General features: G+C 33.5%; 1 pseudogene; it reads left to right on the forward strand.

The window, feature by feature from the left end:
- The first annotated feature begins 6850 nt into the window (after positions 1-6850).
- Positions 6851-7059, forward strand: LOC145243365 (U2 spliceosomal RNA; annotated as a pseudogene).
- Positions 7060-7737: the final 678 nt, after the last annotated feature.

Raw genomic sequence — 7737 nt, forward strand, 5'->3', positions numbered from 1 at the left:
TCTAGCAGATATCTTCGATATTAGGTCTGTATTTTCATGACATTCTGAATTGAGCTTGTCCCTCCCGTAAAATGTTAACATCAAGAACTCATCATATTATAACAACTGCAAAGGCAATTATCTCGTTATATGCGTACCTAAAACAAAATATTTAACCGAAAATAGATTTCTAGAAAATGTTTCTATTTGTAGAAAGCAATACCGCACAGCTGCTTCCCAAATCACTACAATATTTCCGTCTTCAAATCGCTGGTCGAAAATATGTTCTCCACCATATTGTGTTCTACTAATTCCATATATCGTTTAAAATTCTCTCTCGGCATTGTTCCTAATCAATACGCCTATTTTCTAGACGCATAGCTCCGAATACTGTAGTGATTACTATTTTTTTGCCGAATTTTCCTTGAAACCTACACAGGATTGTGCCAGACGTATGAGAAATTATACAAACAACAACCCGTTTATGAATTGCGCAAAAGTTTTGTATAAAAACAATTACAAACAATATGTTTATTAAAAATAAAATCAGTAAAATATAAGAGCATGTGTTCTCTATACAATAGTTTTGCAAAGAAGAGGAAGCAGTATATTTGTTTAGCATTCTATAATTATATCAGACAAATCATCAAACAGAATTGTAGTAGCAAATCAAGCGCTGTATAATAAATAAAAAAAGATCGAGGAGTAACTCAGCTTTACAACAAGAAAGCATTTCTCATGATTGATAATAACATTAAATCTAAAACAAAGAAAATGGGAGACTGAGCTTAGAAAGTTAAAAGGTACCAATGTTTCTGGGATGCTGAATAGATATACTGAGGGAGTGAAATTCATATTAAATTCCTTTAAGTGTGACAGTCAGTAGAAACATTATTTAACTAAAGTTCAAATCAGTTAAAGCGACAATACATTTCTTGAAACATGCATGAGTTATAGTACGCGGATTCATAGCGGAACTATACGTAACACCGCGTTTTATAGACCAATCATGTCTAAATTGAAAGAAAAAAACGTATAGCGGCTGCATTTTAAAAATGTAACACGTAATACTATTACACAAATATATTAATGTTCATTTATTATGAATACGACACAGAAGTTAAACATTCTGATGTATAGCTAATTAAATCCGTTGGGAAATTTGCAATTATAAATGAAAAAAAAAACGAGAAAAATATTTTCTCCATGAATACAAAGAGAAATTCCGCTGTGATACCCGAAAAGAGAAACATTCAGACTATTATGCATCCTGTAAAGAATTCTTTGAAAATTAATATTATTTCATTATTTGCTCTTTTTGTAATGCCTTTGGCTATTTTATTTCTCTGGTGAAATTTTTAAAAAAAAAAAACTCCCCTGCAAAGTTGGATTAGTTTAATGCATTGGTGGTGCAGTTTTGAGTACCTCATTTTAATTTTTTACTAGCGGAGATGTTAGGAAGATACGTAGTAGGAATAATGGCAGCATTTGGCATGCAGAGTGGAATATACAAGTTGAATATACATCTCGTCACAAATCACGCTTCTCTTTTTGTTTTCCTTTAATCCTCACATTCATGAGCGATGTTACTGATACTAAGTTTAAGACTCGTAAGTTTTAGGGTTTGAATATATGCATATAACAGTGGCTGTCAGATAATTCTTAGACTTGTGGTAATAACTTTTAACTGATTGCTGCAAGTAGTTTTACATTGTCTGTAGCTTTTTTAATGAAAAAATAAATATTTATTGATATAATTCTTGTAGTAAATGTATGACTGCTTGCTACATTGCGGTCTTATATATATATATATATATATACATATATATATATATTATTTTGTAAAACAGTGTATATAACGTGTTTATGTATATGCATATATGCGTATATATATATATATATATATATATATATTTATGTATGCGTATGTGTGTGTATGTGTGTGGGTGGGAGTGGGTGTGTGTGTGTGCGGAGTATATGAAGAAGTTGCTTCGTGTTGTCTAATGTTCATAAATGTTTGCATATATACATTTCACATATTTACAGTTCAACGGGAAATATACCCTTTTTTCCGAAAACATGCCCTAACAACAAAAGGGCGAAACATCTTCCGGGGGTTAATATTTTGTCCAACTGGGAAATATTACCTTTATTCATCTCGGATTTTGGTTGATGAATCTACGAAAAGCGGAAATGAACATTTCTTCACACAAAACGAACAGTAGACTCCGGTTATATTTTCAGACAACTTTTATTTCACTGCTCCTCGTTGGAAGATTGCACGCTTGCCTTAGCCTTTGCTTCACCACCGTACAGAGCTCTTACAGGTCCTATTTCCAACAATCCAACTCTTTTCGTCCGTCTATCCCTCTCTCTAACTCTGTTTTGTTCTTTCTCCGAACTCTTCTTTTATATATGCAAATATTCCTTTGTGCTTACGTCATTTACATTTTATTAATCTAATTGTTTTTACTTTTCTAAACATAATACTAGTTTCCGCTACCAGGCGTCACTCGGATCGATTAAAATTAATAATATTTCGACCACAAGCACTGCTTGCCATAGTTAACACAATACGTTGTGATCTCAGCCAAAGGTTCAGAACATTACATTGATGTTCACCATATAAAAAAGCGGTATATAAACCGACCTATTTTTATGATAAACATTATGATGTTGTGACAATATGCTGACCTACAATAGCTGCCGACGTTATAAAGACAGTTGTAAATGATCTGATTTTTACTTGTTCTAAGTAAGATTTTAAACAAATAGACAATTGTTAAATATCGATGATCGATTGCCTATGCTGAAAGTTTCCAGGCATTGCTATAAAGCTGCACTTTACGCATTCACTACAGATTCTGAAATATTTAAGTTATTGCATGGGGCAAGTATTATTAAGTTCTGACACTAGTGACAATGTTAACTGTGTAATATCAATCTGTTTTAGAAAGAAGAATTATGTCTTCATATGCCAAAGAAAATCCGTTTTATATCAAATACTTATTTTGGAGGTTTCACTTACATTAATTTTCAAACTATCATTTTGTGAAATACTAGATTTTACCGACGTAGCATACATAGGTTGACCCACTTTTCAAGCTGTTACATACCCATAAAAAGGTTATAATAGCAGTTGCCATAGAATGAAGATTTACATAATGAACAAAATAAAAAGTAAACACACTATCTTGCTAGCATAGCAGAGATATGCGACGAGAGAAGTTATATATTACCTAGTATAATTATATACCTGATTTTGAACCACCAGTATACAGACGATTGACAATCAGAAGTAATTATTCTTTAGCTGGATGTAAAAACGATCCTTAAGCACATATACGAATTACTTATGATTTCAAACCGATCAGGACAAAAATGAAACATGATTAAATAAAAGGGTTCGTTTGACGATACGATCAAATAAGGAAATTCAACACAACGTGTCAATTTAAGAAAAGGCACATGAAAATGGTAGAGGGAAATGCTGCTAAAAAAATATCAGAGATAAAATGTAGTGTAACCATTAAAAAATACATTTTCATTACCCTCTTATAAAAATTACGAAACATAAAATGAATGTAGTATTATATAATCACCCCTTAAATTCACACACGCACATAAACACACACACACACACACATATATATATACATATATATTTGTGTGTGTTGTGTGGGTATATACATGTGTATATGTTTTTGTAACGATCTTATATTAAAAATAAATACGTATAAATAAAAATTACGGCATTTTAATGTTTATCTATAGGAATAAATTCGATTTTTTCAGTCTTTGATTTTTAAATAATTTAGGAAAGCAATATTTATTATTAATTTGTTTATTTAAAGTATAAAAAGTATTTTAACTAGAAAGATTTGCGAGGTGACAGCTAGCTGGCACAAACTTTCTAGAAATGCTATCGATCAACTCGTAAAGATATTCTTCCCTGTTAAACATTGAAATTTTATATACAAATCTTGTTTAAAATTTGCAATCTTCTGTTTTTTCCTTTAAAGATAAGTGTAGAATAAGTACGCACAGTAAGTGACCGGCATACGACGGCCCTAGGACACATTTGTTCATGTTACGATGCGGAATACGATGTTTTATGTTTCTCACTACTGTTTACTGTAGTATATACTGTACTGTATTTCGTTACTAAGTTTAATGCCTTATCCCGGGGTTCTAATGTATTTAAATAGCATAACAAATATTCTTTATGAAAAAAATCACAGGTGATCTACATATTCGCGTTATGCCTTCTACTCGCTTTCAAACGCCCCATCTTATACGCAGTTTAAATAGTTATTCCACCAGCGACAGATTTATACATTAATAACCCAAAGCATCTCATAATATGTAGCTTGAAAAAGCTTTTAGAAAGATTTCAAAAAAATCACAAAATATTCAATAATATATAAATAAAAATTCAGAAAACAGAATAATAATATCCTCAGTATATATCTATATATATCTATATATGCATCTATATATATACATACGTATATATATATATATATATATATATATATATATATATATATATTATATATATATGATTATATACTTATAATTTTTATGAAAAAAAGATTCCAACCGAATGCGCATTAGAGCCTATTATTTTTATTTTCATTTTCAAAACGATCAGATGAGATAGATCATCATTACCATGATTGTCAAACCTGATTATAGAGGACAGTTTTAGATGCTCATATCAAGCTCACTTCAGTCGACATTAATCCGTTTTTTATATAATTATAATCGTTTTTGAGACATTCATAATCAAAACAACTATTTTCAAAAATAATTTAGTCTTTATTTTATCAGTGTTATTAATCTGTATGACTCGGCATTTGTAGAAATATGCGATGCAATCTCGTTAACCTATCGGTTCTCGTCACATCACCGAAGATAATCAATGTTGATCCTTGTCACTGCCAGATGGGTGACTAATTTGGTAATTCTTGGATGATGTATGCAGATGGATGTGGACACCGCCCTGCAATAGCTGCAAAGACTAACGTCGTCACCCTCCAATAACGGGAATAGACATGTGATTGCCGACTGCTTATGAATCTCATACCGGGATGAAACTCCAACTTTAAGCAGCAGGCGATTGAAAACGCATTAGTTTTCTGGTGTGTTTTTCATTTAACTTCTTTGTTGAAGTGAAAGAACTTATTACGTCCGATATTATCGAATATTGTAAAGCTTGAATCGATGTGCTCTTTGTGTGCATTTTTTTCGAATCTTGAATAGAGCACTGCCACATATTCAAAAGCTGGTTGGTAAAGTTGCCCTTTACTCCTGATTTTTGATGAAACACGGCATTAAATCCGTTGCCAAGTGGGATCATTCTGCAGCTCCGGGTGATATGTAACTGCTGATGCAATTCTCTACCGGTATTAAAGCCAGCTACTTCCAGGGATAGAGTACTGTTGCCACATCTGGGCAGAAGCCCTGACAGAATTCCAAATAAAATTCGTAGACTAGTGAAATATGTTATTTTCTGCTTCTTTCAACCTCTTTTCAACAGAAGAGACATTACGAGTCTATCTCTGCTTTATCGGTATTTCCATGGCAAATATTCATTTGAGCTTCGATTTATGGTCCCCCTGGGCAGACTTTAACGAAAAACACCTATCTAAATGAAGCCACTATCAATAATTTCCTCCATCCTTTATACGGTCCTAAACCTAAACGCAGATTTCATAAAAAAATATTCTTTAGTAGGCACGCATATGGAGCTTTGTTCCGTTTCCCAACTGACTACAATAAGGCCGGTGTAAAGTCCAACGTGAACAAGTTCTTGGTGGGCCATCTCCATAAGTAATCTAATTTGCCAAATTCCCACTATTCTCAAAAACCATGCCATTTTCACATTGACTACTGTACACTCATTAACCTTAACCTAATATCAAATCGCCTCCGGGATTTGAAAAGCGGTGACACTTTTGTATAAAAGAAATGTAAATCATGTAATGGTCTGTAATTTATTTATATATATTTTAAAGTTTTTAGTTGCGTGCAAGCGACTCTATGAATCATTCGGTCGGTCAGTCGATCGGTCGGCCTGTCGGTCTGTCCGTAACACTTTTGCGCTTGACCTTTTTGGTTAAGATCAAAGGTATGCGTTTAATTGATACTGTTCTTAACGTTTTAAGCTTTTCTTGGCCTTTTGGCCAAGAACAAAGTGTAGTATCTGTTCCGGCAGATGCTGCAAGCTATGACTAGCTATGACTAGCAAAGACCAGATGTGGGGGCAACCCCACATGCCTGACCATTAACCAGCTCCCATTTCCCACCTCTCGGGAGCTCGTCCCCTTTTTCCCTTCCCCCTCCCTTCACTCCTCACATTAAAAATCGGCCTTGTGCCTAATTTGCTCGGTGGGGGAGCAAATAAACACAATCTGTTCCGGCAGATACTGCAAGCAAAGACCAGATGTGGGGGCGACACCACATATAAGACCTTGGTCAATGTAGGGGAAACCCTTCATACCAATTGTCACTAACCAGCTCCCCTACTCCCGGGGGAGTTGGTCCCCATTTCCCCTTCACTGCTCACATTAAAAAATCGGCCTTGTGCCTAATTTGCTCGGTGCGGGAGCAAATAAATACCGCTTTTCCTGGCCTTTTGATCGGGATCAAAGTGTAGTATCCGTTCCGGCAGATACTGCAAGCAAATACCATATGTGGGGGCAGGCACACATATATGATTTTGGTCAATGTAGGGGCAAGCCTTCATACCAATTGTCACTATCCATCTCCCCTAATTCCCGGGGAGCTGGTCCCCATTTCTCCTTCATTCCTCACATTAAAAATCAGCATTGTGCCTAATTTGCTCGGTTGGGGAGCAAATAAATACAGCTTTTCTTGGCCTTTCGGCAAAGATCAAAGTGTAGTATCCGTTCTTACTACATGCTGTACTTATTATGATATAAGTGGGGGATTACTTTTCTTTATTAATTTAATGTAAAATAATCACCCACTTTAAAGTCAGTCTCAAAGCCATTCAAGTCATTCTCCAGATAAAGCAACTTGTTTTTGAAGGATTCCAGTTATCTTTAAGCATTCAAGTCATTCTTAAAGGCAGTAAATTTATCCTTAAGTTTATTAAAGCCATTCTAAGTAATTTACTTTTTATTTATTTAAGACATTTCAGCCCAGTTTTCGATCATTTTAGTTTATCTTTAAGAATTTCATGTCAATCCTACATTCACGCATTCATTCATTACACGAGAGCACGCGACTAATGGCTATCGGCCTTGCTTAAATAGAAAATGTTAAAAGGATCAACTATTAAGACTTATTCCCAAAACTCATGTACAGAAAGGATAACATTTATGGAACTGTAGCAAGTGTTTTTTTTTAAATATCAGCCGTGATTTTTGATTAAAATTAATATTAGTAAAAATAATTTTAAAAAAATAATTTTCATTATTCTATTAATTGTACAAATACTTTAAATCTATAATGTGATGCTCGCTCAATATATTTTTTTAGCTAAATCCTTTAATGTCAGATTACAGATTTAAGACATTCGTTATGAGCTGAAAATAATCGTGTCTTTTTCTTGTTTCATTTAAACATTGAATTTTCGGTGCTATCATTGTCGTTACATTGTGCTCTTTTTCATCTCTGTTTTCACATGTACTTTAACCTTCCGTGTTTTTCTTTAAAGTTATGTGTAGTTTTTTTCTCTTTAATATTTTTATAATTTTATCTTCGATAATTTTATATATTACATTTGCA

The sequence above is a fragment of the Euprymna scolopes genome, chromosome 2, assembly GCF_053919585.1.
Source record: "Euprymna scolopes isolate OS-2025 chromosome 2, ASM5391958v1, whole genome shotgun sequence".
Taxonomy (NCBI): Eukaryota; Metazoa; Mollusca; class Cephalopoda; order Sepiida; family Sepiolidae; genus Euprymna; species Euprymna scolopes.